Here is a 20,214-nt window from a genome sequence, read left to right as displayed (position 1 = left end):
TCGCAAAAAAAGAGGTGCAACACAAGGACTTCCCAGGAGGTCACCCATCCTAGTACTACTCTCGCCCAAGCACGCTTAACTGCGGAGTTCTGATGGGATCCGGTGCATTAGTGCTGGTATGATCGCACCTGATCTCTCATGCGCTTTGATTGTATATATTTTATTTCTTTCACTTATTAACGGCAAAACAAACATAATTAACGCTGAAATGCTTGTCTTCTCCTACTTTTTCCGACTCTTTTACGCCGATTAACAGAAATAAAAAGAAGTATTTAAAAAATCGCAAAAAAGAGGTGCAACACAAGGACTTCCCAGGAGGTCACCCATCCTAGTACTACTCTCGCCCAGCACGCTTAACTGCGGAGTTCTGATGGGATCCGGTGCATTAGTGCTGGTATGATCGCACCTGATATCTCATGCGCTTTGATTGTATATATTTTATTTCTTTCACTTATTAACGGCAAAACAAACATAATTAACGCTGAAATGCTTGTCTTCTCCTACTTTTTCCGACTCTTTTACGCCGATTAACAGAAATAAAAAGAAGTATTTAAAAATCGCAAAAAAAGAGGTGCAACACAAGGACTTCCCAGGAGGTCACCCATCCTAGTACTACTCTCGCCCAAGCACGCTTAACTGCGGAGTTCTGATGGGATCCGGTGCATTAGTGCTGGTATGATCGCACCTGATATCTCATGCGCTTTGATTGTATATATTTTATTTCTTTCACTTATTAACGGCAAAACAAACATAATTAACGCTGAAATGCTTGTCTTCTCCTACTTTTTCCGACTCTTTTACGCCGATTAACAGAAACAAAAAGAAGTATTTAAAAAATCGCAAAAAAAGAGGTGCAACACAAGGACTTCCCAGGAGGTCACCCATCCTAGTACTACTCTCGCCCAAGCACGCTTAACTGCGGAGTTCTGATGGATCCGGTGCATTAGTGCTGGTATGATCGCACCTGATATCTCATGCGCTTTGATTGTATATATTTTATTTCTTTCACTTATTAACGGCAAAACAAACATAATTAACGCTGAAATGCTTGTCTTCTCCTACTTTTTCCGACTCTTTTACGCCGATTAACAGAAATAAAAAGAAGTATTTAAAAAAATCGCAAAAAAAGAGGTGCAACACAAGGACTTCCCAGGAGGTCACCCATCCTAGTACTACTCTCGCCCAAGCACGCTTAACTGCGGAGTTCTGATGGGATCCGGTGCATTAGTGCTGGTATGATCGCACCTGATATCTCATGCGCTTTGATTGTATATATTTTATTTCTTTCACTTATTAACGGCAAAACAAACATAATTAACGCTGAAATGCTTGTCTTCTCCTACTTTTTCCGACTCTTTTACGCCGATTAACAGAAATAAAAAGAAGTATTTAAAAACGCAAAAAAGAGGTGCAACACAAGGACTTCCCAGGAGGTCACCCATCCTAGTACTACTCTCGCCCAAGCACGCTTAACTGCGGAGTTCTGATGGGATCCGGTGCATTAGTGCTGGTATGATCGCACCTGATATCTCATGCGCTTTGATTGTATATATTTTTATTTCTTTCACTTATTAACGGCAAAACAAACATAATTAACGCTGAAATGCTTGTCTTCTCCTACTTTTTTTTCCGACTCTTTTACGCCGATTAACAGAATAAAAAGAAGTATTTAAAAAATCGCAAAAAAGAGGTGCAACACAAGGACTTCCCAGGAGGTCACCCATCCTAGTACTACTCTCGCCCAAGCACGCTTAACTGCGGAGTTCTGATGGGATCCGGTGCATTAGTGCTGGTATGATCGCACCTGATATCTCATGCGCTTTGATTGTATATATTTTATTTCTTTCACTTATTAACGGCAAAACAAACATAATTAACGCTGAAATGCTTGTCTTCTCCTACTTTTTTCCGACTCTTTTACGCCGATTAACAGAAATAAAAAGAAGTATTTAAAAATCGCAAAAAAAGAGGTGCAACACAAGGACTTCCCAGGAGGTCACCCATCCTAGTACTACTCTCGCCCCAAGCACGCTTAACTGCGGAGTTCTGATGGGATCCGGTGCATTAGTGCTGGTATGATCGCACCTGATATCTCATGCGCTTTGATTGTATATATTTTATTTCTTTCACTTATTAACGCAAAACAAACATAATTAACGCTGAATGCTTGTCTTCTCCTACTTTTTCCGACTCTTTTACGCCGATTAACAGAAATAAAAAGAAGTATTTAAAAAATCGCAAAAAAAGAGGTGCAACACAAGGACTTCCCAGGAGGTCACCCATCCTAGTACTACTCTCGCCCAAGCACGCTTAACTGCGGAGTTCTGATGGGATCCGGTGCATTAGTGCTGGTATGATCGCACCTGATATCTCATGCGCTTTGATTGTATATATTTTATTTCTTTCACTTATTAACGGCAAAACAAACATAATTAACGCTGAAATGCTTGTCTTCTCCTACTTTTTCCGACTCTTTTACGCCGATTAACAGAAATAAAAAGAAGTATTTAAAAATCGCAAAAAAAGAGGTGCACACAAGGACTTCCCAGGAGGTCACCCATCCTAGTACTACTCTCGCCCAAGCACGCTTAACTGCGGAGTTCTGATGGGATCCGGTGCATTAGTGCTGGTATGATCGCACCTGATATCTCATGCGCTTTGATTGTATATATTTTATTTCTTTCACTTATTAACGGCAAAACAAACATAATTACGCTGAAATGCTTGTCTTCTCCTACTTTTTCCGACTCTTTTACGCCGATTAACAGAAATAAAAAGAAGTATTTAAAAAATCGCAAAAAAAGAGGTGCAACACAAGGACTTCCCAGGAGGTCACCCATCCTAGTACTACTCTCGCCCAAGCACGCTTAACTGCGGAGTTCTGATGGGATCCGGTGCATTAGTGCTGGTATGATCGCACCTGATATCTCATGCGCTTTGATTGTATATATTTTATTTCTTTCACTTATTAACGGCAAAACAAACATAATTAACGCTGAAATGCTTGTCTTCTCCTACTTTTTCCGACTCTTTTACGCCGATTAACAGAAATAAAAAAAGTATTTAAAAAATCGCAAAAAAGAGGTGCACACACAAGGACTTCCCAGGAGGTCACCCATCCTAGTACTACTCTCGCCCAAGCACGCTTAACTGCGGAGTTCTGATGGGATCCGGTGCATTAGTGCTGGTATGATCGCACCTGATATCTCATGCGCTTTGATTGTATATATTTTATTTCTTTCACTTATTAACGGCAAAACAAACATAATTAACGCTGAAATGCTTGTCTTCTCCTACTTTTTTCCGACTCTTTTACGCCGATTAACAGAAATAAAAGAAGTATTTAAAAATCGCAAAAAAGAGGTGCAACACAAGGACTTCCCAGAGGTCACCCATCCTAGTACTACTCTCGCCCAAGCACGCTTAACTGCGGAGTTCTGATGGGATCCGGTGCATTAGTGCTGGTATGATCGCACCTGATATCTCATGCGCTTTGATTGTATATATTTTATTTCTTTCACTTATTAACGGCAAAACAACATAATTAACGCTGAAATGCTTGTCTCCTCCTACTTTTTCCGACTCTTTTACGCCGATTAACAGAAATAAAAGAAGTATTTAAAAAATCGCAAAAAAAGAGGTGCAACACAAGGACTTCCCAGGAGGTCACCCATCCTAGTACTACTCTCGCCCAAGCACGCTTAACTGCGGAGTTCTGATGGGATCCGGTGCATTAGTGCTGGTATGATCGCACCTGATATCTCATGCGCTTTGATTGTATATATTTTATTTCTTTCACTTATTAACGGCAAAACAAACATAATTAACGCTGAAATGCTTGTCTTCTCCTACTTTTTCCGACTCTTTTACGCCGATTAACAGAAATAAAAGAAGTATTTAAAAAATCGCAAAAAAGAGGTGCAACACAAGGACTTCCCAGGAGGTCACCCATCCTAGTACTACTCTCTCGCCCAAGCACGCTTAACTGCGGAGTTCTGATGGGATCCGGTGCATTAGTGCTGGTATGATCGCACCTGATATCTCATGCGCTTTGATTGTATATATTTTATTTCTTTCACTTATTAACGGCAAAACAAACATAATTAACGCTGAAATGCTTGTCTTCTCCTACTTTTTCCGACTCTTTTACGCCGATTAACAGAAATAAAAGGTTTTAAAAATCGCAAAAAAAGAGGTGCAACACAAGGACTTCCCAGGAGGTCACCCATCCTAGTACTACTCTCGCCCAAGCACGCTTAACTGCGGAGTTCTGATGGGATCCGGTGCATTAGTGCTGGTATGATCGCACCTGATATCTCATGCGCTTTGATTGTATATATTTTATTTCTTTCACTTATTAACGGCAAAACAAACATAATTAACGCTGAAATGCTTGTCTTCTCCTACTTTTTTCCGACTCTTTTACGCCGATTAACAGAAATAAAAAGAAGTATTTAAAAAATCGCAAAAAAAGAGGTGCAACACAAGGACTTCCCAGGAGGTCACCCATCCTAGTACTACTCTCGCCCAAGCACGCTTAACTGCGGAGTTCTGATGGGATCCGGTGCATTAGTGCTGGTATGATCGCACCTGATATCTCATGCGCTTTGATTGTATATATTTTATTTCTTTCACTTATTAACGGCAAAACAAGCATAATTAACGCTGAAATGCTTGTCTTCTCCTACTTTTTCCGACTCTTTTACGCCGATTAACAGAATAAAAAGAAGTATTTAAAAATCGCAAAAAAGAGGTGCAACACAAGGACTTCCCAGGAGGTCACCCATCCTAGTACTACTCTCGCCCAAGCACGCTTAACTGCGGAGTTCTGATGGGATCCGGTGCATTAGTGCTGGTATGATCGCACCTGATATCTCATGCGCTTTGATTGTATATATTTTATTTCTTTCACTTATTAACGGCAAAACAAGCATAATTAACGCTGAAATGCTTGTCTTCTCCTACTTTTTCCGACTCTTTTACGCCGATTAACAGAAATAAAAAGAAGTATTTAAAAAATCGCAAAAAAAGAGGTGCAACACAAGGACTTCCCAGGAGGTCACCCATCCTAGTACTACTCTCGCCCAAGCACGCTTAACTGCGGAGTTCTGATGGGATCCGGTGCATTAGTGCTGGTATGATCGCACCTGATATCTCATGCGCTTTGATTGTATATATTTTATTTCTTTCACTTATTAACGGCAAAACAAACATAATTAACGCTGAAATGCTTGTCTTCTCCTACTTTTTTCCGACTCTTTTACGCCGATTAACAGAAATAAAAGAAGTATTTAAAAATCGCAAAAAAGAGGTGCAACACAAGGACTTCCCAGGAGGTCACCCATCCTAGTACTACTCTCGCCCAAGCACGCTTAACTGCGGAGTTCTGATGGGATCCGGTGCATTAGTGCTGGTATGATCGCACCTGATATCTCATGCGCTTTGATTGTATATATTTTATTTCTTTCACTTATTAACGGCAAAACAAACATAATTAACGCTGAAATGCTTGTCTTCTCCTACTTTTTTCCGACTCTTTTACGCCGATTAACAGAAATAAAAAGAATTTAAAAAATCGCAAAAAAAGAGGTGCAACACAAGGACTTCCCAGGAGGTCACCCATCCTAGTACTACTCTCGCCCAAGCACGCTTAACTGCGGAGTTCTGATGGGATCCGGTGCATTAGTGCTGGTATGATCGCACCTGATATCTCATGCGCTTTGATTGTATATATTTTATTTCTTTCACTTATAACGGCAAAACAAACATAATTAACGCTGAAATGCTTGTCTTCTCCTACTTTTTTCCGACTCTTTTACGCCGATTAACAGAAATAAAAAGAAGTATTTAAAAATCGCAAAAAAGAGGTGCAACACAAGGACTTCCCAGGAGGTCACCCATCCTAGTACTACTCTCGCCCAAGCACGCTTAACTGCGGAGTTCTGATGGGATCCGGTGCATTAGTGCTGGTATGATCGCACCTGATATCTCATGCGCTTTGATTGTATATATTTTATTTCTTTCACTTATTAACGGCAAAACAAACATAATTAACGCTGAAATGCTTGTCTTCTCCTACTTTTTCCGACTCTTTTACGCCGATTAACAGAATAAAAAGAAGTATTTAAAAATCGCAAAAAAGAGGTGCAACACAAGGACTTCCCAGGAGGTCACCCATCCTAGTACTACTCTCGCTCCCCAGCACGCTTAACTGCGGAGTTCTGATGGGATCCGGTGCATTAGTGCTGGTATGATCGCACCTGATATCTCATGCGCTTTGATTGTATATATTTTATTTCTTTCACTTATTAACGGCAAAACAAACATAATTAACGCTGAAATGCTTGTCTTCTCCTACTTTTTCCGACTCTTTTACGCCGATTAACAAACAAAAGAAGTATTTAAAAATCGCAAAAAAGAGGTGCAACACAAGGACTTCCCAGGAGGTCACCCATCCTAGTACTACTCTCGCCCAAGCACGCTTAACTGCGGAGTTCTGATGGGATCCGGTGCATTAGTGCTGGTATGATCGCACCTGATATCTCATGCGCTTTGATTGTATATATTTTATTTCTTTCACTTATTAACGGCAAAACAAACATAATTAACGCTGAAATGCTTGTCTTCTCCTACTTTTTCCGACTCTTTTACGCCGATTAACAGAAATAAAAAGAAGTATTTAAAAAATCGCAAAAAAGAGGTGCAACACAAGGACTTCCCAGGAGGTCACCCATCCTAGTACTACTCTCGCCCAAGCACGCTTAACTGCGGAGTTCTGATGGGATCCGGTGCATTAGTGCTGGTATGATCGCACCTGATATCTCATGCGCTTTGATTGTATATATTTTATTTCTTTCACTTATTAACGGCAAAACAACATAATTAACGCTGAAATGCTTGTCTTCTCCTACTTTTTCCGACTCTTTTACGCCGATTAACAGAAATAAAAGAAGTATTTAAAAAATCGCAAAAAAAGAGGTGCAACACAAGGACTTCCCAGGAGGTCACCCATCCTAGTACTACTCTCGCCCCAGCACGCTTAACTGCGGAGTTCTGATGGGATCCGGTGCATTAGTGCTGGTATGATCGCACCTGATATCTCATGCGCTTTGATTGTATATATTTTATTTCTTTCACTTATTAACGGCAAAACAAACATAATTAACGCTGAAATGCTTGTCTTCTCCTACTTTTTCCGACTCTTTTACGCCGATTAACAGAAATAAAAGAAGTATTTAAAAAATCGCAAAAAAAGAGGTGCAACACAAGGACTTCCCAGGAGGTCACCCATCCTAGTACTACTCTCCTCTCGCCCAAGCACGCTTAACTGCGGAGTTCTGATGGGATCCGGTGCATTAGTGCTGGTATGATCGCACCTGATATCTCATGCGCTTTGATTGTATATATTTTATTTCTTTCACTTATTAACGGCAAAACAAACATAATTAACGCTGAAATGCTTGTCTTCTCCTACTTTTTCCGACTCTTTTACGCCGATTAACAGAAATAAAAAGAAGTATTTAAAAATCGCAAAAAAAGGTGCAACACAAGGACTTCCCAGAGGTCACCCATCCTAGTACTACTCTCGCCCAAGCACGCTTAACTGCGGAGTTCTGATGGGATCCGGTGCATTAGTGCTGGTATGATCGCACCTGATATCTCATGCGCTTTGATTGTATATATTTATTTCTTTCACTTATTAACGGCAAAACAAACATAATTAACGCTGAAATGCTTGTCTTCTCCTACTTTTTCCGACTCTTTTACGCCGATTAACAGAAATAAAGAAGTATTTAAAAATCGCAAAAAAAGAGGTGCAACACAAGGACTTCCCAGGAGGTCACCCATCCTAGTACTACTCTCGCCCAAGCACGCTTAACTGCGGAGTTCTGATGGGATCCGGTGCATTAGTGCTGGTATGATCGCACCTGATATCTCATGCGCTTTGATTGTATATATTTTATTTCTTTCACTTATTAACGGCAAAACAAACATAATTAACGCTGAAATGCTTGTCTTCTCCTACTTTTTTCCGACTCTTTTACGCCGATTAACAGAAATAAAAAGAAGTATTTAAAAAATCGCAAAAAAGAGGTGCAACACAAGGACTTCCCAGGAGGTCACCCATCCTAGTACTACTCTCGCCCAAGCACGCTTAACTGCGGAGTTCTGATGGGATCCGTGCATTAGTGCTGGTATGATCGCACCTGATATCTCATGCGCTTTGATTGTATATATTTTATTTCTTTCACTTATTAACGGCAAAACAAACATAATTAACGCTGAAATGCTTGTCTTCTCCTACTTTTTCCGACTCTTTTACGCCGATTAACAGAAATAAAAAGAAGTATTTAAAAATCGCAAAAAAGAGGTGCAACACAAGGACTTCCCAGGAGGTCACCCATCCTAGTACTCTCTCTCGCCCAAGCACGCTTAACTGCGGAGTTCTGATGGGATCCGGTGCATTAGTGCTGGTATGATCGCACCTGATATCTCATGCGCTTTGATTGTATATATTTTATTTCTTTCACTTATTAACGGCAAAACAAACATAATTAACGCTGAAATGCTTGTCTTCTCCTACTTTTTTCCGACTCTTTTACGCCGATTAACAGAAATAAAAAGAAGTATTTAAAAATCGCAAAAAAGAGGTGCAACACAAGGACTTCCCAGGAGGTCACCCATCCTAGTACTACTCCTCTCCCCAAGCACGCTTAACTGCGGAGTTCTGATGGGATCCGGTGCATTAGTGCTGGTATGATCGCACCTGATATCTCATGCGCTTTGATTGTATATATTTTATTTCTTTCACTTATTAACGGCAAAACAAACATAATTAACGCTGAAATGCTTGTCTTCTCCTACTTTTCCGACTCTTTTACGCCGATTAACAGAAATAAAAAGAAGTATTTAAAAATCGCAAAAAAGAGGTGCAACACAAGGACTTCCCAGGAGGTCACCCATCCTAGTACTACTCTCGCCCAAGCACGCTTAACTGCGGAGTTCTGATGGGATCCGGTGCATTAGTGCTGGTATGATCGCACCTGATATCTCATGCGCTTTGATTGTATATATTTTATTTCTTTCACTTATTAACGGCAAAACAAACATAATTAACGCTGAAATGCTTGTCTTCTCCTACTTTTTTCCGACTCTTTTACGCCGATTAACAGAAATAAAAAGAAGTATTTAAAAAATCGCAAAAAAAGAGGTGCAACACAAGGACTTCCCAGGAGGTCACCCATCCTAGTACTACTCTCGCCCAAGCACGCTTAACTGCGGAGTTCTGATGGGATCCGGTGCATTAGTGCTGGTATGATCGCACCTGATATCTCATGCGCTTTGATTGTATATATTTTATTTCTTTCACTTATTAACGGCAAAACAAACATAATTAACGCTGAAATGCTTGTCTTCTCCTACTTTTTCCGACTCTTTTACGCCGATTAACAGAAATAAAAAGAAGTATTTAAAAAATCGCAAAAAAGAGGTGCAACACAAGGACTTCCCAGGAGGTCACCCATCCTAGTACTACTCTCGCCCAAGCACGCTTAACTGCGGAGTTCTGATGGGATCCGGTGCATTAGTGCTGGTATGATCGCACCTGATATCTCATGCGCTTTGATTGTATATATTTTATTTCTTTCACTTATTAACGGCAAAACAAACATAATTAACGCTGAAATGCTTGTCTTCTCCTACTTTTTCCGACTCTTTTACGCCGATTAACAGAAATAAAAAGAAGTATTTAAAAAATCGCAAAAAAGAGGTGCAACACAAGGACTTCCCAGGAGGTCACCCATCCTAGTACTACTCTCGCCCAAGCACGCTTAACTGCGGAGTTCTGATGGGATCCGGTGCATTAGTGCTGGTATGATCGCACCTGATATCTCATGCGCTTTGATTGTATATATTTTATTTCTTTCACTTATTAACGGCAAAACAAACATAATTAACGCTGAAATGCTTGTCTTCTCCTACTTTTTCCGACTCTTTTACGCCGATTAACAGAAAAAAAAGAAGTATTAAAAAATCGCAAAAAAGAGGTGCAACACAAGGACTTCCCAGGAGGTCACCCATCCTAGTACTACTCTCGCCCAAGCACGCTTAACTGCGGAGTTCTGATGGGATCCGTGCATTAGTGCTGGTATGATCGCACCTGATATCTCATGCGCTTTGATTGTATATATTTTATTTCTTTCACTTATTAACGGCAAAACAAACATAATTAACGCTGAAATGCTTGTCTTCTCCTACTTTTTCCGACTCTTTTACGCCGATTAACAGAAATAAAAAGAAGTATTTAAAAAATCGCAAAAAAAGAGGTGCAACACAAGGACTTCCCAGGAGGTCACCCATCCTAGTACTACTCTCGCCCAAGCACGCTTAACTGCGGAGTTCTGATGGGATCCGGTGCATTAGTGCTGGTATGATCGCACCTGATATCTCATGCGCTTTGATTGTATATATTTTATTTCTTTCACTTATTAACGGCAAAACAAACATAATTAACGCTGAAATGCTTGTCTTCTCCTACTTTTTTCGACTCTTTTACGCCGATTAACAGAAATAAAAAGAAGTATTTAAAAAATCGCAAAAAAGAGGTGCAACACAAGGACTTCCCAGGAGGTCACCCATCCTAGTACTACTCTCGCCCAAGCACGCTTAACTGCGGAGTTCTGATGGGATCCGGTGCATTAGTGCTGGTATGATCGCACCTGATATCTCATGCGCTTTGATTGTATATATTTATTTCTTTCACTTATTAACGGCAAAACAAACATAATTAACGCTGAAATGCTTGTCTTCTCCTACTTTTTCCGACTCTTTTACGCCGATTAACAGAAATAAAAGAAGTATTTAAAAATCGCAAAAAAAGGTGCAACACAAGGACTTCCCAGAGGTCACCCACCCATCCTAGTACTACTCTCGCCCAAGCACGCTTAACTGCGGAGTTCTGATGGGATCCGGTGCATTAGTGCTGGTATGATCGCACCTGATATCTCATGCGCTTTGATTGTATATATTTTATTTCTTTCACTTATTAACGGCAAAACAAACATAATTAACGCTGAAATGCTTGTCTTCTCCTACTTTTTCCGACTCTTTTACGCCGATTAACAGAAATAAAAAAGTATTTAAAAAATCGCAAAAAAAGGTGCAACACAAGGACTTCCCAGGAGGTCACCCATCCTAGTACTACTCTCGCCCAAGCACGCTTAACTGCGGAGTTCTGATGGGATCCGGTGCATTAGTGCTGGTATGATCGCACCTGATATCTCATGCGCTTTGATTGTATATATTTTATTTCTTTCACTTATTAACGGCAAAACAAACATAATTAACGCTGAAATGCTTGTCTTCTCCTACTTTTTCCGACTCTTTTACGCCGATTAACAGAAATAAAAAGAAGTATTTAAAAAATCGCAAAAAAGAGGTGCAACACAAGGACTTCCCAGGAGGTCACCCATCCTAGTACTACTCTCTCGCCCAAGCACGCTTAACTGCGGAGTTCTGATGGGATCCGGTGCATTAGTGCTGGTATGATCGCACCTGATATCTCATGCGCTTTGATTGTATATATTTTATTTCTTTCACTTATTAACGGCAAAACAAACATAATTAACGCTGAAATGCTTGTCTTCTCCTACTTTTTTCCGACTCTTTTACGCCGATTAACAGAAATAAAAAGAAGTATTTAAAAAATCGCAAAAAAGAGGTGCAACACAAGGACTTCCCAGGAGGTCACCCATCCTAGTACTACTCTCGCCCAAGCACGCTTAACTGCGGAGTTCTGATGGGATCCGGTGCATTAGTGCTGGTATGATCGCACCTGATATCTCATGCGCTTTGATTGTATATATTTTATTTCTTTCACTTATTAACGGCAAAACAAACATAATTAACGCTGAAATGCTTGTCTTCTCCTACTTTTTCCGACTCTTTTACGCCGATTAACAGAAATAAAAAGAAGTATTTAAAAAATCGCAAAAAAGAGGTGCAACACAAGGACTTCCCAGGAGGTCACCCATCCTAGTACTACTCTCGCCCAAGCACGCTTAACTGCGGAGTTCTGATGGGATCCGGTGCATTAGTGCTGGTATGATCGCACCTGATATCTCATGCGCTTTGATTGTATATATTTTATTTCTTTCACTTATTAACGGCAAAACAAACATAATTAACGCTGAAATGCTTGTCTTCTCCTACTTTTTCCGACTCTTTTACGCCGATTAACAGAAAAAAAGAAGTATTTAAAAAATCGCAAAAAAGAGGTGCAACACAAGGACTTCCCAGGAGGTCACCCATCCTAGTACTACTCTCGCCCAAGCACGCTTAACTGCGGAGTTCTGATGGGATCCGGTGCATTAGTGCTGGTATGATCGCACCTGATATCTCATGCGCTTTGATTGTATATATTTTATTTCTTTCACTTATTAACGCAAAACAAACATAATTAACGCTGAAATGCTTGTCTTCTCCTACTTTTTCCGACTCTTTTACGCCGATTAACAGAAATAAAAAGAAGTATTTAAAAATCGCAAAAAAGAGGTGCAACACAAGGACTTCCCAGGAGGTCACCCATCCTAGTACTACTCTCGCCCAAGCACGCTTAACTGCGGAGTTCTGATGGGATCCGGTGCATTAGTGCTGGTATGATCGCACCTGATATCTCATGCGCTTTGATTGTATATATTTTATTTCTTTCACTTATTACGGCAAAACAAACATAATTAACGCTGAAATGCTTGTCTTCTCCTACTTTTTCCGACTCTTTTACGCCGATTAACAGAAATAAAAAGAAGTATTTAAAAATCGCAAAAAAAGAGGTGCAACACAAGGACTTCCCAGGAGGTCACCCATCCTAGTACTACTCTCGCCCAAGCACGCTTAACTGCGGAGTTCTGATGGGATCCGGTGCATTAGTGCTGGTATGATCGCACCTGATATCTCATGCGCTTTGATTGTATATATTTTATTTCTTTCACTTATTAACGGCAAAACAAACATAATTAACGCTGAAATGCTTGTCTTCTCCTACTTTTTTCCGACTCTTTTACGCCGATTAACAGAAATAAAAAGAAGTATTTAAAAAATCGCAAAAAAAGAGGTGCAACACAAGGACTTCCCAGGAGGTCACCCATCCTAGTACTACTCTCGCCCAAGCACGCTTAACTGCGGAGTTCTGATGGGATCCGGTGCATTAGTGCTGGTGATCGCACCTGATATCTCATGCGCTTTGATTGTATATATTTTATTTCTTTCACTTATTAACGGCAAAACAAACATAATTAACGCTGAAATGCTTGTCTTCTCCTACTTTTTCCGACTCTTTTACGCCGATTAACAAAATAAAAAGAAGTATTTAAAAATCGCAAAAAAGAGGTGCAACACAAGGACTTCCCAGGAGGTCACCCATCCTAGTACTACTCTCGCCCAAGCACGCTTAACTGCGGAGTTCTGATGGGATCCGGTGCATTAGTGCTGGTATGATCGCACCTGATATCTCATGCGCTTTGATTGTATATTTTATTTCTTTCACTTATTAACGGCAAAACAAACAAATTAACGCTGAAATGCTTGTCTTCTCCTACTTTTTCCGACTCTTTTACGCCGATTAACAGAAATAAAAAGAAGTATTTAAAAATCGCAAAAAAGAGGTGCAACACAAGGACTTCCCAGGAGGTCACCCATCCTAGTACTACTCTCGCCCAAGCACGCTTAACTGCGGAGTTCTGATGGGATCCGGTGCATTAGTGCTGGTATGATCGCACCTGATATCTCATGCGCTTTGATTGTATATATTTTATTTCTTTCACTTATTAACGGCAAAACAAACATAATTAACGCTGAAATGCTTGTCTTCTCCTACTTTTTTCCGACTCTTTTACGCCGATTAACAGAAATAAAAAGAAGTATTTAAAAATCGCAAAAAAAGAGGTGCAACACAAGGACTTCCCAGGAGGTCACCCATCCTAGTACTACTCTCGCCCAAGCACGCTTAACTGCGGAGTTCTGATGGGATCCGGTGCATTAGTGCTGGTATGATCGCACCTGATATCTCATGCGCTTTGATTGTATATATTATTTCTTTCACTTATTAACGGCAACAAACAAACATAATTAACGCTGAAATGCTTGTCTTCTCCTACTTTTTTCCGACTCTTTTACGCCGATTAACAGAAATAAAAAGAAGTATTTAAAAAATCGCAAAAAAAGAGGTGCAACACAAGGACTTCCCAGGAGGTCACCCATCCTAGTACTACTCTCGCCCAAGCACGCTTAACTGCGGAGTTCTGATGGGATCCGGTGCATTAGTGCTGGTATGATCGCACCTGATATCTCATGCGCTTTGATTGTATATATTTTATTTCTTTCACTTATTAACGGCAAAACAAACATAATTAACGCTGAAATGCTTGTCTTCTCCTACTTTTTCCGACTCTTTTACGCCGATTAACAGAAATAAAAGAAGTATTTAAAAAATCGCAAAAAAAGAGGTGCAACACAAGGACTTCCCAGGAGGTCACCCATCCTAGTACTACTCTCGCCCAAGCACGCTTAACTGCGGAGTTCTGATGGGATCCGGTGCATTAGTGCTGGTATGATCGCACCTGATATCTCATGCGCTTTGATTGTATATATTTTATTTCTTTCACTTATTAACGGCAAAACAAACATAATTAACGCTGAAATGCTTGTCTTCTCCTACTTTTTCCGACTCTTTTACGCCGATTAACAGAAATAAAAGAAGTATTTAAAAATCGCAAAAAAAGAGGTGCAACACAAGGACTTCCCAGGAGGTCACCCATCCTAGTACTACTCTCGCCCAAGCACGCTTAACTGCGGAGTTCTGATGGGATCCGGTGCATTAGTGCTGGTATGATCGCACCTGATATCTCATGCGCTTTGATTGTATATATTTTATTTCTTTCACTTATTAACGGCAAAACAAACATAATTAACGCTGAAATGCTTGTCTTCTCCTACTTTTTCCGACTCTTTTACGCCGATTAACAGAAATAAAAGAAGTATTTAAAAAATCGCAAAAAAGAGGTGCAACACAAGGACTTCCCAGGAGGTCACCCATCCTAGTACTACTCTCGCCCAAGCACGCTTAACTGCGGAGTTCTGATGGGATCCGGTGCATTAGTGCTGGTATGATCGCACCTGATATCTCATGCGCTTTGATTGTATATATTTTATTTCTTTCACTTATTAACGGCAAACAAACATAATTAACGCTGAAATGCTTGTCTTCTCCTACTTTTTCCGACTCTTTTACGCCGATTAACAGAAAAAAAGAAGTATTTAAAAATCGCAAAAAAGAGGTGCAACACAAGGACTTCCCAGGAGGTCACCCATCCTAGTACTACTCTCGCCCAAGCACGCTTAACTGCGGAGTTCTGATGGGATCCGGTGCATTAGTGCTGGTATGATCGCACCTGATATCTCATGCGCTTTGATTGTATATATTTTATTTCTTTCACTTATTAACGGCAAAACAAACATAATTAACGCTGAAATGCTTGTCTTCTCCTACTTTTTCCGACTCTTTTACGCCGATTAACAGAAATAAAAAGAAGTATTAAAAAATCGCAAAAAAAGAGGTGCAACACAAGGACTTCCCAGGAGGTCACCCATCCTAGTACTACTCTCGCCCAAGCACGCTTAACTGCGGAGTTCTGATGGGATCCGGTGCATTAGTGCTGGTATGATCGCACCTGATATCTCATGCGCTTTGATTGTATATATTTTATTTCTTTCACTTATTAACGGCAAAACAAACATAATTAACGCTGAAATGCTTGTCTTCTCCTACTTTTTCCGACTCTTTTACGCCGATTAACAGAAATAAAAAGAAGTATTTAAAAAATCGCAAAAAAAGAGGTGCAACACAAGGACTTCCCAGGAGGTCACCCATCCTAGTACTACTCTCTCGCCCAAGCACGCTTAACTGCGGAGTTCTGATGGGATCCGGTGCATTAGTGCTGGTATGATCGCACCTGATATCTCATGCGCTTTGATTGTATATATTTTATTTCTTTCACTTATTAACGGCAAAACAAACATAATTAACGCTGAAATGCTTGTCTTCTCCTACTTTTTCCGACTCTTTTACGCCGATTAACAGAAATAAAAAGAAGTATTTAAAAAATCGCAAAAAAGAGGTGCAACACAAGGACTTCCCAGGAGGTCACCCATCCTAGTACTACTCTCGCCCAAGCACGCTTAACTGCGGAGTTCTGATGGGATCCGGTGCATTAGTGCTGGTATGATCGCACCTGATATCTCATGCGCTTTGATTGTATATATTTTATTTCTTTCACTTATTAACGGCAAAACAAACATAATTAACGCTGAAATGCTTGTCTTCTCCTACTTTTTCCGACTCTTTTACGCCGATTAACAGAAATAAAAAGAAGTATTTAAAAATCGCAAAAAAGAGGTGCAACACAAGGACTTCCCAGAGGTCACCCATCCTAGTACTACTCTCTCGCCCAAGCACGCTTAACTGCGGAGTTCTGATGGGATCCGGTGCATTAGTGCTGGTATGATCGCACCTGATATCTCATGCGCTTTGATTGTATATATTTTATTTCTTTCACTTATTAACGGCAAAACAAACATAATTAACGCTGAAATGCTTGTCTTCTCCTACTTTTTCCGACTCTTTTACGCCGATTAACAGAAATAAAAGAAGTATTTAAAAATCGCAAAAAAGAGGTGCAACACAAGGACTTCCCAGAGGTCACCCATCCTAGTACTACTCTCGCCCAAGCACGCTTAACTGCGGAGTTCTGATGGGATCCGGTGCATTAGTGCTGGTATGATCGCACCTGATATCTCATGCGCTTTGATTGTATATATTTTATTTCTTTCACTTATTAACGGCAAAACAAACATAATTAACGCTGAAATGCTTGTCTTCTCCTACTTTTTCCGACTCTTTTACGCCGATTAACAGAAATAAAAAGAAGTATTAAAAAATCGCAAAAAAAGAGGTGCAACACAAGGACTTCCCAGGAGGTCACCCATCCTAGTACTACTCTCGCCCAAGCACGCTTAACTGCGGAGTTCTGATGGGATCCGGTGCATTAGTGCTGGTATGATCGCACCTGATATCTCATGCGCTTTGATTGTATATATTTTATTTCTTTCACTTATTAACGGCAAAACAAACATAATTAACGCTGAAATGCTTGTCTTCTCCTACTTTTTCCGACTCTTTTACGCCGATTAACAGAAATAAAAGAAGTATTTAAAAAATCGCAAAAAAGAGGTGCAACACAAGGACTTCCCAGGAGGTCACCCATCCTAGTACTACTCTCGCCCAAGCACGCTTAACTGCGGAGTTCTGATGGGATCCGGTGCATTAGTGCTGGTATGATCGCACCTGATATCTCATGCGCTTTGATTGTATATATTTTATTTCTTTCACTTATTAACGGCAAAACAAACATAATTAACGCTGAAATGCTTGTCTTCTCCTACTTTTTCCGACTCTTTTACGCCGATTAACAGAAATAAAAGAAGTATTTAAAAAATCGCAAAAAAAGAGGTGCAACACAAGGACTTCCCAGGAGGTCACCCATCCTAGTACTACTCTCGCCCAAGCACGCTTAACTGCGGAGTTCTGATGGGATCCGGTGCATTAGTGCTGGTATGATCGCACCTGATATCTCATGCGCTTTGATTGTATATATTTTATTTCTTTCACTTATTAACGGCAAAACAAACATAATTAACGCTGAAATGCTTGTCTTCTCCTACTTTTTCCGACTCTTTTACGCCGATTAACAGAAATAAAAAGAAGTATTTAAAAAATCGCAAAAAAGAGGTGCAACACAAGGACTTCCCAGGAGGTCACCCATCCTAGTACTACTCTCGCCCAAGCACGCTTAACTGCGGAGTTCTGATGGGATCCGGTGCATTAGTGCTGGTATGATCGCACCTGATATCTCATGCGCTTTGATTGTATATATTTATTTCTTTCACTTATTAACGGCAAAACAAACATAATTAACGCTGAAATGCTTGTCTTCTCCTACTTTTTCCGACTCTTTTACGCCGATTAACAGAAATAAAAAGAAGTATTTAAAAAATCGCAAAAAAAGAGGTGCAACACAAGGACTTCCCAGGAGGTCACCCATCCTAGTACTACTCTCGCCCAAGCACGCTTAACTGCGGAGTTCTGATGGGATCCGGTGCATTAGTGCTGGTATGATCGCACCTGATATCTCATGCGCTTTGATTGTATATATTTTATTTCTTTCACTTATTAACGGCAAAACAAACATAATTAACGCTGAAATGCTTGTCTTCTCCTACTTTTTTCCGACTCTTTTACGCCGATTAACAGAAATAAAAAGAAGTATTTAAAAAATCGCAAAAAGAGGTGCAACACAAGGACTTCCCAGGAGGTCACCCATCCTAGTACTACTCTCGCCCAAGCACGCTTAACTGCGGAGTTCTGATGGGATCCGGTGCATTAGTGCTGGTATGATCGCACCTGATATCTCATGCGCTTTGATTGTATATATTTTATTTCTTTCACTTATTAACGGCAAAACAAACATAATTAACGCTGAAATGCTTGTCTTCTCCTACTTTTTTCCGACTCTTTTACGCCGATTAACAGAAATAAAAGAAGTATTTAAAAAATCGCAAAAAAAGAGGTGCAACACAAGGACTTCCCAGGAGGTCACCCATCCTAGTACTACTCTCGCCCAAGCACGCTTAACTGCGGAGTTCTGATGGGATCCGGTGCATTAGTGCTGGTATGATCGCACCTGATATCTCATGCGCTTTGATTGTATATATTTTATTTCTTTCACTTATTAACGGCAAAACAAACATAATTAACGCTGAAATGCTTGTCTTCTCCTACTTTTTCCGACTCTTTTACGCCGATTAACAGAACAAAAGAAGTATTTAAAAAATCGCAAAAAAGAGGTGCAACACAAGGACTTCCCAGGAGGTCACCCATCCTAGTACTACTCTCGCCCAAGCACGCTTAACTGCGGAGTTCTGATGGGATCCGGTGCATTAGTGCTGGTATGATCGCACCTGATATCTCATGCGCTTTTGTATATATATTTTATTTCTTTCACTTATTAACGGCAAACAAACATAATTAACGCTGAAATGCTTGTCTTCTCCTACTTTTTCCGACTCTTTTACGCCGATTAACAGAAATAAAAAGAAGTATTTAAAAAATCGCAAAAAAGAGGTGCAACACAAGGACTTCCCAGGAGGTCACCCATCCTAGTACTACTCTCGCCCAAGCACGCTTAACTGCGGAGTTCTGATGGGATCCGGTGCATTAGTGCTGGTATGATCGCACCTGATATCTCATGCGCTTTGATTGTATATATTTTATTTCTTTCACTTATTAACGGCAAAACAAACATAATTAACGCTGAAATGCTTGTCTTCTCCTACTTTTTTCCGACTCTTTTACGCCGATTAACAGAAATAAAAGAAGTATTTAAAAATCGCAAAAAAAGAGGTGCAACACAAGGACTTCCCAGGAGGTCACCCATCCTAGTACTACTCTCGCCCAAGCACGCTTAACTGCGGAGTTCTGATGGGATCCGGTGCATTAGTGCTGGTATGATCGCACCTGATATCTCATGCGCTTTGATTGTATATATTTTATTTCTTTCACTTATTAACGGCAAAACAAACATAATTAACGCTGAAATGCTTGTCTTCTCCTACTTTTTCCGACTCTTTTACGCCGATTAACAGAAATAAAAAGAAGTATTTAAAAAATCGCAAAAAAGAGGTGCAACACAAGGACTTCCCAGGAGGTCACCCATCCTAGTACTACTCTCGCCCAAGCACGCTTAACTGCGGAGTTCTGATGGGATCCGGTGCATTAGTGCTGGTATGATCGCACCTGATATCTCATGCGCTTTGATTGTATATATTTTATTTCTTTCACTTATTAACGGCAAAACAAACATAATTAACGCTGAAATGCTTGTCTTCTCCTACTTTTTCCGACTCTTTTACGCCGATTAACAGAAATAAAAAGTATTTAAAAAATCGCAAAAAAGAGGTGCAACACAAGGACTTCCCAGGAGGTCACCCATCCTAGTACTACTCTCGCCCAAGCACGCTTAACTGCGGAGTTCTGATGGGATCCGTGCATTAGTGCTGGTATGATCGCACCTGATATCTCATGCGCTTTGATTGTATATATTT

The 20,214-nt window shown here is 40.3% G+C and overlaps 73 non-coding genes across 73 annotated transcripts; all 73 read right to left on the bottom strand.

The window, feature by feature from the left end:
* Positions 1 to 11: 11 nt before the first annotated feature.
* LOC127114330 (5S ribosomal RNA) lies at positions 12 to 130 on the bottom strand. The gene has a single exon (XR_007800215.1). It is a non-coding gene; the product is annotated as a 5S ribosomal RNA (ribosomal RNA).
* A 160-nt stretch (positions 131 to 290) lies between these two features.
* Positions 291 to 408, bottom strand: LOC127114396 (5S ribosomal RNA). Its single transcript, XR_007800279.1, has one exon. It is a non-coding gene; the product is annotated as a 5S ribosomal RNA (ribosomal RNA).
* Positions 409 to 568: 160 nt separating this feature from the next.
* On the bottom strand, positions 569 to 687 carry LOC127114328 (5S ribosomal RNA). The gene has a single exon (XR_007800214.1). It is a non-coding gene; the product is annotated as a 5S ribosomal RNA (ribosomal RNA).
* Positions 688 to 848: 161 nt separating this feature from the next.
* Positions 849 to 966, bottom strand: LOC127114412 (5S ribosomal RNA). Its single transcript, XR_007800294.1, has one exon. It is a non-coding gene; the product is annotated as a 5S ribosomal RNA (ribosomal RNA).
* Positions 967 to 1,128: 162 nt separating this feature from the next.
* On the bottom strand, positions 1,129 to 1,247 carry LOC127114327 (5S ribosomal RNA). Its single transcript, XR_007800213.1, has one exon. It is a non-coding gene; the product is annotated as a 5S ribosomal RNA (ribosomal RNA).
* Positions 1,248 to 1,405: 158 nt separating this feature from the next.
* On the bottom strand, positions 1,406 to 1,524 carry LOC127114326 (5S ribosomal RNA). Its single transcript, XR_007800212.1, has one exon. It is a non-coding gene; the product is annotated as a 5S ribosomal RNA (ribosomal RNA).
* Positions 1,525 to 1,687: 163 nt separating this feature from the next.
* LOC127114325 (5S ribosomal RNA) lies at positions 1,688 to 1,806 on the bottom strand. Its single transcript, XR_007800211.1, has one exon. It is a non-coding gene; the product is annotated as a 5S ribosomal RNA (ribosomal RNA).
* A 161-nt stretch (positions 1,807 to 1,967) lies between these two features.
* LOC127114362 (5S ribosomal RNA) lies at positions 1,968 to 2,087 on the bottom strand. The gene has a single exon (XR_007800245.1). It is a non-coding gene; the product is annotated as a 5S ribosomal RNA (ribosomal RNA).
* A 159-nt stretch (positions 2,088 to 2,246) lies between these two features.
* On the bottom strand, positions 2,247 to 2,365 carry LOC127114324 (5S ribosomal RNA). The gene has a single exon (XR_007800210.1). It is a non-coding gene; the product is annotated as a 5S ribosomal RNA (ribosomal RNA).
* Positions 2,366 to 2,525: 160 nt separating this feature from the next.
* LOC127114406 (5S ribosomal RNA) lies at positions 2,526 to 2,643 on the bottom strand. Its single transcript, XR_007800289.1, has one exon. It is a non-coding gene; the product is annotated as a 5S ribosomal RNA (ribosomal RNA).
* Positions 2,644 to 2,803: 160 nt separating this feature from the next.
* LOC127114323 (5S ribosomal RNA) lies at positions 2,804 to 2,922 on the bottom strand. The gene has a single exon (XR_007800209.1). It is a non-coding gene; the product is annotated as a 5S ribosomal RNA (ribosomal RNA).
* Positions 2,923 to 3,081: 159 nt separating this feature from the next.
* On the bottom strand, positions 3,082 to 3,201 carry LOC127114379 (5S ribosomal RNA). The gene has a single exon (XR_007800262.1). It is a non-coding gene; the product is annotated as a 5S ribosomal RNA (ribosomal RNA).
* A 159-nt stretch (positions 3,202 to 3,360) lies between these two features.
* LOC127114375 (5S ribosomal RNA) lies at positions 3,361 to 3,478 on the bottom strand. Its single transcript, XR_007800258.1, has one exon. It is a non-coding gene; the product is annotated as a 5S ribosomal RNA (ribosomal RNA).
* Positions 3,479 to 3,637: 159 nt separating this feature from the next.
* On the bottom strand, positions 3,638 to 3,756 carry LOC127114322 (5S ribosomal RNA). Its single transcript, XR_007800208.1, has one exon. It is a non-coding gene; the product is annotated as a 5S ribosomal RNA (ribosomal RNA).
* A 159-nt stretch (positions 3,757 to 3,915) lies between these two features.
* Positions 3,916 to 4,036, bottom strand: LOC127114385 (5S ribosomal RNA). Its single transcript, XR_007800268.1, has one exon. It is a non-coding gene; the product is annotated as a 5S ribosomal RNA (ribosomal RNA).
* A 156-nt stretch (positions 4,037 to 4,192) lies between these two features.
* On the bottom strand, positions 4,193 to 4,311 carry LOC127114321 (5S ribosomal RNA). Its single transcript, XR_007800207.1, has one exon. It is a non-coding gene; the product is annotated as a 5S ribosomal RNA (ribosomal RNA).
* A 162-nt stretch (positions 4,312 to 4,473) lies between these two features.
* LOC127114319 (5S ribosomal RNA) lies at positions 4,474 to 4,592 on the bottom strand. Its single transcript, XR_007800205.1, has one exon. It is a non-coding gene; the product is annotated as a 5S ribosomal RNA (ribosomal RNA).
* A 158-nt stretch (positions 4,593 to 4,750) lies between these two features.
* Positions 4,751 to 4,869, bottom strand: LOC127114318 (5S ribosomal RNA). Its single transcript, XR_007800204.1, has one exon. It is a non-coding gene; the product is annotated as a 5S ribosomal RNA (ribosomal RNA).
* Positions 4,870 to 5,030: 161 nt separating this feature from the next.
* Positions 5,031 to 5,149, bottom strand: LOC127114317 (5S ribosomal RNA). The gene has a single exon (XR_007800203.1). It is a non-coding gene; the product is annotated as a 5S ribosomal RNA (ribosomal RNA).
* Positions 5,150 to 5,308: 159 nt separating this feature from the next.
* Positions 5,309 to 5,427, bottom strand: LOC127114316 (5S ribosomal RNA). Its single transcript, XR_007800202.1, has one exon. It is a non-coding gene; the product is annotated as a 5S ribosomal RNA (ribosomal RNA).
* A 159-nt stretch (positions 5,428 to 5,586) lies between these two features.
* On the bottom strand, positions 5,587 to 5,705 carry LOC127114315 (5S ribosomal RNA). The gene has a single exon (XR_007800201.1). It is a non-coding gene; the product is annotated as a 5S ribosomal RNA (ribosomal RNA).
* Positions 5,706 to 5,864: 159 nt separating this feature from the next.
* LOC127114314 (5S ribosomal RNA) lies at positions 5,865 to 5,983 on the bottom strand. The gene has a single exon (XR_007800200.1). It is a non-coding gene; the product is annotated as a 5S ribosomal RNA (ribosomal RNA).
* A 158-nt stretch (positions 5,984 to 6,141) lies between these two features.
* Positions 6,142 to 6,262, bottom strand: LOC127114414 (5S ribosomal RNA). Its single transcript, XR_007800296.1, has one exon. It is a non-coding gene; the product is annotated as a 5S ribosomal RNA (ribosomal RNA).
* Positions 6,263 to 6,418: 156 nt separating this feature from the next.
* LOC127114312 (5S ribosomal RNA) lies at positions 6,419 to 6,537 on the bottom strand. Its single transcript, XR_007800199.1, has one exon. It is a non-coding gene; the product is annotated as a 5S ribosomal RNA (ribosomal RNA).
* A 160-nt stretch (positions 6,538 to 6,697) lies between these two features.
* LOC127114311 (5S ribosomal RNA) lies at positions 6,698 to 6,816 on the bottom strand. The gene has a single exon (XR_007800198.1). It is a non-coding gene; the product is annotated as a 5S ribosomal RNA (ribosomal RNA).
* Positions 6,817 to 6,975: 159 nt separating this feature from the next.
* LOC127114347 (5S ribosomal RNA) lies at positions 6,976 to 7,094 on the bottom strand. The gene has a single exon (XR_007800231.1). It is a non-coding gene; the product is annotated as a 5S ribosomal RNA (ribosomal RNA).
* A 160-nt stretch (positions 7,095 to 7,254) lies between these two features.
* LOC127114417 (5S ribosomal RNA) lies at positions 7,255 to 7,378 on the bottom strand. The gene has a single exon (XR_007800299.1). It is a non-coding gene; the product is annotated as a 5S ribosomal RNA (ribosomal RNA).
* Positions 7,379 to 7,536: 158 nt separating this feature from the next.
* LOC127114380 (5S ribosomal RNA) lies at positions 7,537 to 7,654 on the bottom strand. The gene has a single exon (XR_007800263.1). It is a non-coding gene; the product is annotated as a 5S ribosomal RNA (ribosomal RNA).
* A 157-nt stretch (positions 7,655 to 7,811) lies between these two features.
* On the bottom strand, positions 7,812 to 7,930 carry LOC127114310 (5S ribosomal RNA). The gene has a single exon (XR_007800197.1). It is a non-coding gene; the product is annotated as a 5S ribosomal RNA (ribosomal RNA).
* A 161-nt stretch (positions 7,931 to 8,091) lies between these two features.
* LOC127114393 (5S ribosomal RNA) lies at positions 8,092 to 8,209 on the bottom strand. The gene has a single exon (XR_007800276.1). It is a non-coding gene; the product is annotated as a 5S ribosomal RNA (ribosomal RNA).
* A 159-nt stretch (positions 8,210 to 8,368) lies between these two features.
* LOC127114400 (5S ribosomal RNA) lies at positions 8,369 to 8,488 on the bottom strand. The gene has a single exon (XR_007800283.1). It is a non-coding gene; the product is annotated as a 5S ribosomal RNA (ribosomal RNA).
* A 160-nt stretch (positions 8,489 to 8,648) lies between these two features.
* Positions 8,649 to 8,769, bottom strand: LOC127114419 (5S ribosomal RNA). The gene has a single exon (XR_007800301.1). It is a non-coding gene; the product is annotated as a 5S ribosomal RNA (ribosomal RNA).
* Positions 8,770 to 8,927: 158 nt separating this feature from the next.
* On the bottom strand, positions 8,928 to 9,046 carry LOC127114309 (5S ribosomal RNA). Its single transcript, XR_007800196.1, has one exon. It is a non-coding gene; the product is annotated as a 5S ribosomal RNA (ribosomal RNA).
* Positions 9,047 to 9,208: 162 nt separating this feature from the next.
* LOC127114307 (5S ribosomal RNA) lies at positions 9,209 to 9,327 on the bottom strand. Its single transcript, XR_007800194.1, has one exon. It is a non-coding gene; the product is annotated as a 5S ribosomal RNA (ribosomal RNA).
* A 160-nt stretch (positions 9,328 to 9,487) lies between these two features.
* Positions 9,488 to 9,606, bottom strand: LOC127114306 (5S ribosomal RNA). Its single transcript, XR_007800193.1, has one exon. It is a non-coding gene; the product is annotated as a 5S ribosomal RNA (ribosomal RNA).
* Positions 9,607 to 9,766: 160 nt separating this feature from the next.
* On the bottom strand, positions 9,767 to 9,885 carry LOC127114305 (5S ribosomal RNA). Its single transcript, XR_007800192.1, has one exon. It is a non-coding gene; the product is annotated as a 5S ribosomal RNA (ribosomal RNA).
* A 158-nt stretch (positions 9,886 to 10,043) lies between these two features.
* Positions 10,044 to 10,161, bottom strand: LOC127114392 (5S ribosomal RNA). Its single transcript, XR_007800275.1, has one exon. It is a non-coding gene; the product is annotated as a 5S ribosomal RNA (ribosomal RNA).
* Positions 10,162 to 10,322: 161 nt separating this feature from the next.
* Positions 10,323 to 10,441, bottom strand: LOC127114304 (5S ribosomal RNA). Its single transcript, XR_007800191.1, has one exon. It is a non-coding gene; the product is annotated as a 5S ribosomal RNA (ribosomal RNA).
* A 160-nt stretch (positions 10,442 to 10,601) lies between these two features.
* On the bottom strand, positions 10,602 to 10,720 carry LOC127114303 (5S ribosomal RNA). Its single transcript, XR_007800190.1, has one exon. It is a non-coding gene; the product is annotated as a 5S ribosomal RNA (ribosomal RNA).
* A 156-nt stretch (positions 10,721 to 10,876) lies between these two features.
* LOC127114431 (5S ribosomal RNA) lies at positions 10,877 to 10,998 on the bottom strand. The gene has a single exon (XR_007800312.1). It is a non-coding gene; the product is annotated as a 5S ribosomal RNA (ribosomal RNA).
* A 157-nt stretch (positions 10,999 to 11,155) lies between these two features.
* LOC127114341 (5S ribosomal RNA) lies at positions 11,156 to 11,274 on the bottom strand. The gene has a single exon (XR_007800226.1). It is a non-coding gene; the product is annotated as a 5S ribosomal RNA (ribosomal RNA).
* A 160-nt stretch (positions 11,275 to 11,434) lies between these two features.
* On the bottom strand, positions 11,435 to 11,555 carry LOC127114384 (5S ribosomal RNA). The gene has a single exon (XR_007800267.1). It is a non-coding gene; the product is annotated as a 5S ribosomal RNA (ribosomal RNA).
* A 161-nt stretch (positions 11,556 to 11,716) lies between these two features.
* Positions 11,717 to 11,835, bottom strand: LOC127114302 (5S ribosomal RNA). Its single transcript, XR_007800189.1, has one exon. It is a non-coding gene; the product is annotated as a 5S ribosomal RNA (ribosomal RNA).
* A 160-nt stretch (positions 11,836 to 11,995) lies between these two features.
* Positions 11,996 to 12,114, bottom strand: LOC127114301 (5S ribosomal RNA). The gene has a single exon (XR_007800188.1). It is a non-coding gene; the product is annotated as a 5S ribosomal RNA (ribosomal RNA).
* A 158-nt stretch (positions 12,115 to 12,272) lies between these two features.
* On the bottom strand, positions 12,273 to 12,391 carry LOC127114300 (5S ribosomal RNA). Its single transcript, XR_007800187.1, has one exon. It is a non-coding gene; the product is annotated as a 5S ribosomal RNA (ribosomal RNA).
* A 158-nt stretch (positions 12,392 to 12,549) lies between these two features.
* On the bottom strand, positions 12,550 to 12,668 carry LOC127114299 (5S ribosomal RNA). The gene has a single exon (XR_007800186.1). It is a non-coding gene; the product is annotated as a 5S ribosomal RNA (ribosomal RNA).
* Positions 12,669 to 12,827: 159 nt separating this feature from the next.
* On the bottom strand, positions 12,828 to 12,946 carry LOC127114298 (5S ribosomal RNA). Its single transcript, XR_007800185.1, has one exon. It is a non-coding gene; the product is annotated as a 5S ribosomal RNA (ribosomal RNA).
* Positions 12,947 to 13,108: 162 nt separating this feature from the next.
* On the bottom strand, positions 13,109 to 13,225 carry LOC127114402 (5S ribosomal RNA). The gene has a single exon (XR_007800285.1). It is a non-coding gene; the product is annotated as a 5S ribosomal RNA (ribosomal RNA).
* A 158-nt stretch (positions 13,226 to 13,383) lies between these two features.
* On the bottom strand, positions 13,384 to 13,502 carry LOC127114296 (5S ribosomal RNA). Its single transcript, XR_007800183.1, has one exon. It is a non-coding gene; the product is annotated as a 5S ribosomal RNA (ribosomal RNA).
* Positions 13,503 to 13,658: 156 nt separating this feature from the next.
* On the bottom strand, positions 13,659 to 13,777 carry LOC127114295 (5S ribosomal RNA). The gene has a single exon (XR_007800182.1). It is a non-coding gene; the product is annotated as a 5S ribosomal RNA (ribosomal RNA).
* Positions 13,778 to 13,938: 161 nt separating this feature from the next.
* LOC127114294 (5S ribosomal RNA) lies at positions 13,939 to 14,057 on the bottom strand. Its single transcript, XR_007800181.1, has one exon. It is a non-coding gene; the product is annotated as a 5S ribosomal RNA (ribosomal RNA).
* Positions 14,058 to 14,219: 162 nt separating this feature from the next.
* On the bottom strand, positions 14,220 to 14,338 carry LOC127114293 (5S ribosomal RNA). The gene has a single exon (XR_007800180.1). It is a non-coding gene; the product is annotated as a 5S ribosomal RNA (ribosomal RNA).
* Positions 14,339 to 14,498: 160 nt separating this feature from the next.
* Positions 14,499 to 14,617, bottom strand: LOC127114292 (5S ribosomal RNA). Its single transcript, XR_007800179.1, has one exon. It is a non-coding gene; the product is annotated as a 5S ribosomal RNA (ribosomal RNA).
* A 159-nt stretch (positions 14,618 to 14,776) lies between these two features.
* On the bottom strand, positions 14,777 to 14,895 carry LOC127114291 (5S ribosomal RNA). Its single transcript, XR_007800178.1, has one exon. It is a non-coding gene; the product is annotated as a 5S ribosomal RNA (ribosomal RNA).
* Positions 14,896 to 15,054: 159 nt separating this feature from the next.
* LOC127114290 (5S ribosomal RNA) lies at positions 15,055 to 15,173 on the bottom strand. The gene has a single exon (XR_007800177.1). It is a non-coding gene; the product is annotated as a 5S ribosomal RNA (ribosomal RNA).
* A 156-nt stretch (positions 15,174 to 15,329) lies between these two features.
* Positions 15,330 to 15,448, bottom strand: LOC127114289 (5S ribosomal RNA). Its single transcript, XR_007800176.1, has one exon. It is a non-coding gene; the product is annotated as a 5S ribosomal RNA (ribosomal RNA).
* Positions 15,449 to 15,608: 160 nt separating this feature from the next.
* LOC127114288 (5S ribosomal RNA) lies at positions 15,609 to 15,727 on the bottom strand. The gene has a single exon (XR_007800175.1). It is a non-coding gene; the product is annotated as a 5S ribosomal RNA (ribosomal RNA).
* A 161-nt stretch (positions 15,728 to 15,888) lies between these two features.
* On the bottom strand, positions 15,889 to 16,009 carry LOC127114383 (5S ribosomal RNA). The gene has a single exon (XR_007800266.1). It is a non-coding gene; the product is annotated as a 5S ribosomal RNA (ribosomal RNA).
* Positions 16,010 to 16,169: 160 nt separating this feature from the next.
* Positions 16,170 to 16,288, bottom strand: LOC127114287 (5S ribosomal RNA). Its single transcript, XR_007800174.1, has one exon. It is a non-coding gene; the product is annotated as a 5S ribosomal RNA (ribosomal RNA).
* A 159-nt stretch (positions 16,289 to 16,447) lies between these two features.
* LOC127114422 (5S ribosomal RNA) lies at positions 16,448 to 16,567 on the bottom strand. Its single transcript, XR_007800304.1, has one exon. It is a non-coding gene; the product is annotated as a 5S ribosomal RNA (ribosomal RNA).
* Positions 16,568 to 16,725: 158 nt separating this feature from the next.
* On the bottom strand, positions 16,726 to 16,843 carry LOC127114374 (5S ribosomal RNA). The gene has a single exon (XR_007800257.1). It is a non-coding gene; the product is annotated as a 5S ribosomal RNA (ribosomal RNA).
* A 160-nt stretch (positions 16,844 to 17,003) lies between these two features.
* On the bottom strand, positions 17,004 to 17,122 carry LOC127114285 (5S ribosomal RNA). The gene has a single exon (XR_007800172.1). It is a non-coding gene; the product is annotated as a 5S ribosomal RNA (ribosomal RNA).
* Positions 17,123 to 17,281: 159 nt separating this feature from the next.
* On the bottom strand, positions 17,282 to 17,400 carry LOC127114284 (5S ribosomal RNA). The gene has a single exon (XR_007800171.1). It is a non-coding gene; the product is annotated as a 5S ribosomal RNA (ribosomal RNA).
* Positions 17,401 to 17,560: 160 nt separating this feature from the next.
* LOC127114283 (5S ribosomal RNA) lies at positions 17,561 to 17,679 on the bottom strand. The gene has a single exon (XR_007800170.1). It is a non-coding gene; the product is annotated as a 5S ribosomal RNA (ribosomal RNA).
* Positions 17,680 to 17,839: 160 nt separating this feature from the next.
* Positions 17,840 to 17,958, bottom strand: LOC127114281 (5S ribosomal RNA). The gene has a single exon (XR_007800169.1). It is a non-coding gene; the product is annotated as a 5S ribosomal RNA (ribosomal RNA).
* A 160-nt stretch (positions 17,959 to 18,118) lies between these two features.
* LOC127114280 (5S ribosomal RNA) lies at positions 18,119 to 18,237 on the bottom strand. The gene has a single exon (XR_007800168.1). It is a non-coding gene; the product is annotated as a 5S ribosomal RNA (ribosomal RNA).
* A 160-nt stretch (positions 18,238 to 18,397) lies between these two features.
* On the bottom strand, positions 18,398 to 18,516 carry LOC127114485 (5S ribosomal RNA). The gene has a single exon (XR_007800353.1). It is a non-coding gene; the product is annotated as a 5S ribosomal RNA (ribosomal RNA).
* A 161-nt stretch (positions 18,517 to 18,677) lies between these two features.
* On the bottom strand, positions 18,678 to 18,796 carry LOC127114484 (5S ribosomal RNA). Its single transcript, XR_007800352.1, has one exon. It is a non-coding gene; the product is annotated as a 5S ribosomal RNA (ribosomal RNA).
* A 158-nt stretch (positions 18,797 to 18,954) lies between these two features.
* LOC127114483 (5S ribosomal RNA) lies at positions 18,955 to 19,073 on the bottom strand. Its single transcript, XR_007800351.1, has one exon. It is a non-coding gene; the product is annotated as a 5S ribosomal RNA (ribosomal RNA).
* Positions 19,074 to 19,231: 158 nt separating this feature from the next.
* LOC127114482 (5S ribosomal RNA) lies at positions 19,232 to 19,350 on the bottom strand. The gene has a single exon (XR_007800350.1). It is a non-coding gene; the product is annotated as a 5S ribosomal RNA (ribosomal RNA).
* A 160-nt stretch (positions 19,351 to 19,510) lies between these two features.
* LOC127114481 (5S ribosomal RNA) lies at positions 19,511 to 19,629 on the bottom strand. The gene has a single exon (XR_007800349.1). It is a non-coding gene; the product is annotated as a 5S ribosomal RNA (ribosomal RNA).
* A 160-nt stretch (positions 19,630 to 19,789) lies between these two features.
* Positions 19,790 to 19,908, bottom strand: LOC127114479 (5S ribosomal RNA). Its single transcript, XR_007800347.1, has one exon. It is a non-coding gene; the product is annotated as a 5S ribosomal RNA (ribosomal RNA).
* A 157-nt stretch (positions 19,909 to 20,065) lies between these two features.
* On the bottom strand, positions 20,066 to 20,183 carry LOC127114391 (5S ribosomal RNA). Its single transcript, XR_007800274.1, has one exon. It is a non-coding gene; the product is annotated as a 5S ribosomal RNA (ribosomal RNA).
* Between the last annotated feature and the right edge of the window lie 31 nt (positions 20,184 to 20,214).

This window comes from Lathyrus oleraceus, unplaced genomic scaffold, assembly GCF_024323335.1.
Source record: "Lathyrus oleraceus cultivar Zhongwan6 unplaced genomic scaffold, CAAS_Psat_ZW6_1.0 chrUn0492, whole genome shotgun sequence".
Classification (NCBI taxonomy): domain Eukaryota; kingdom Viridiplantae; phylum Streptophyta; class Magnoliopsida; order Fabales; family Fabaceae; genus Lathyrus; species Lathyrus oleraceus.
Note: the sequence above shows the minus strand (reverse complement) of the source record. Positions and strands in the feature narration are given on the sequence as shown.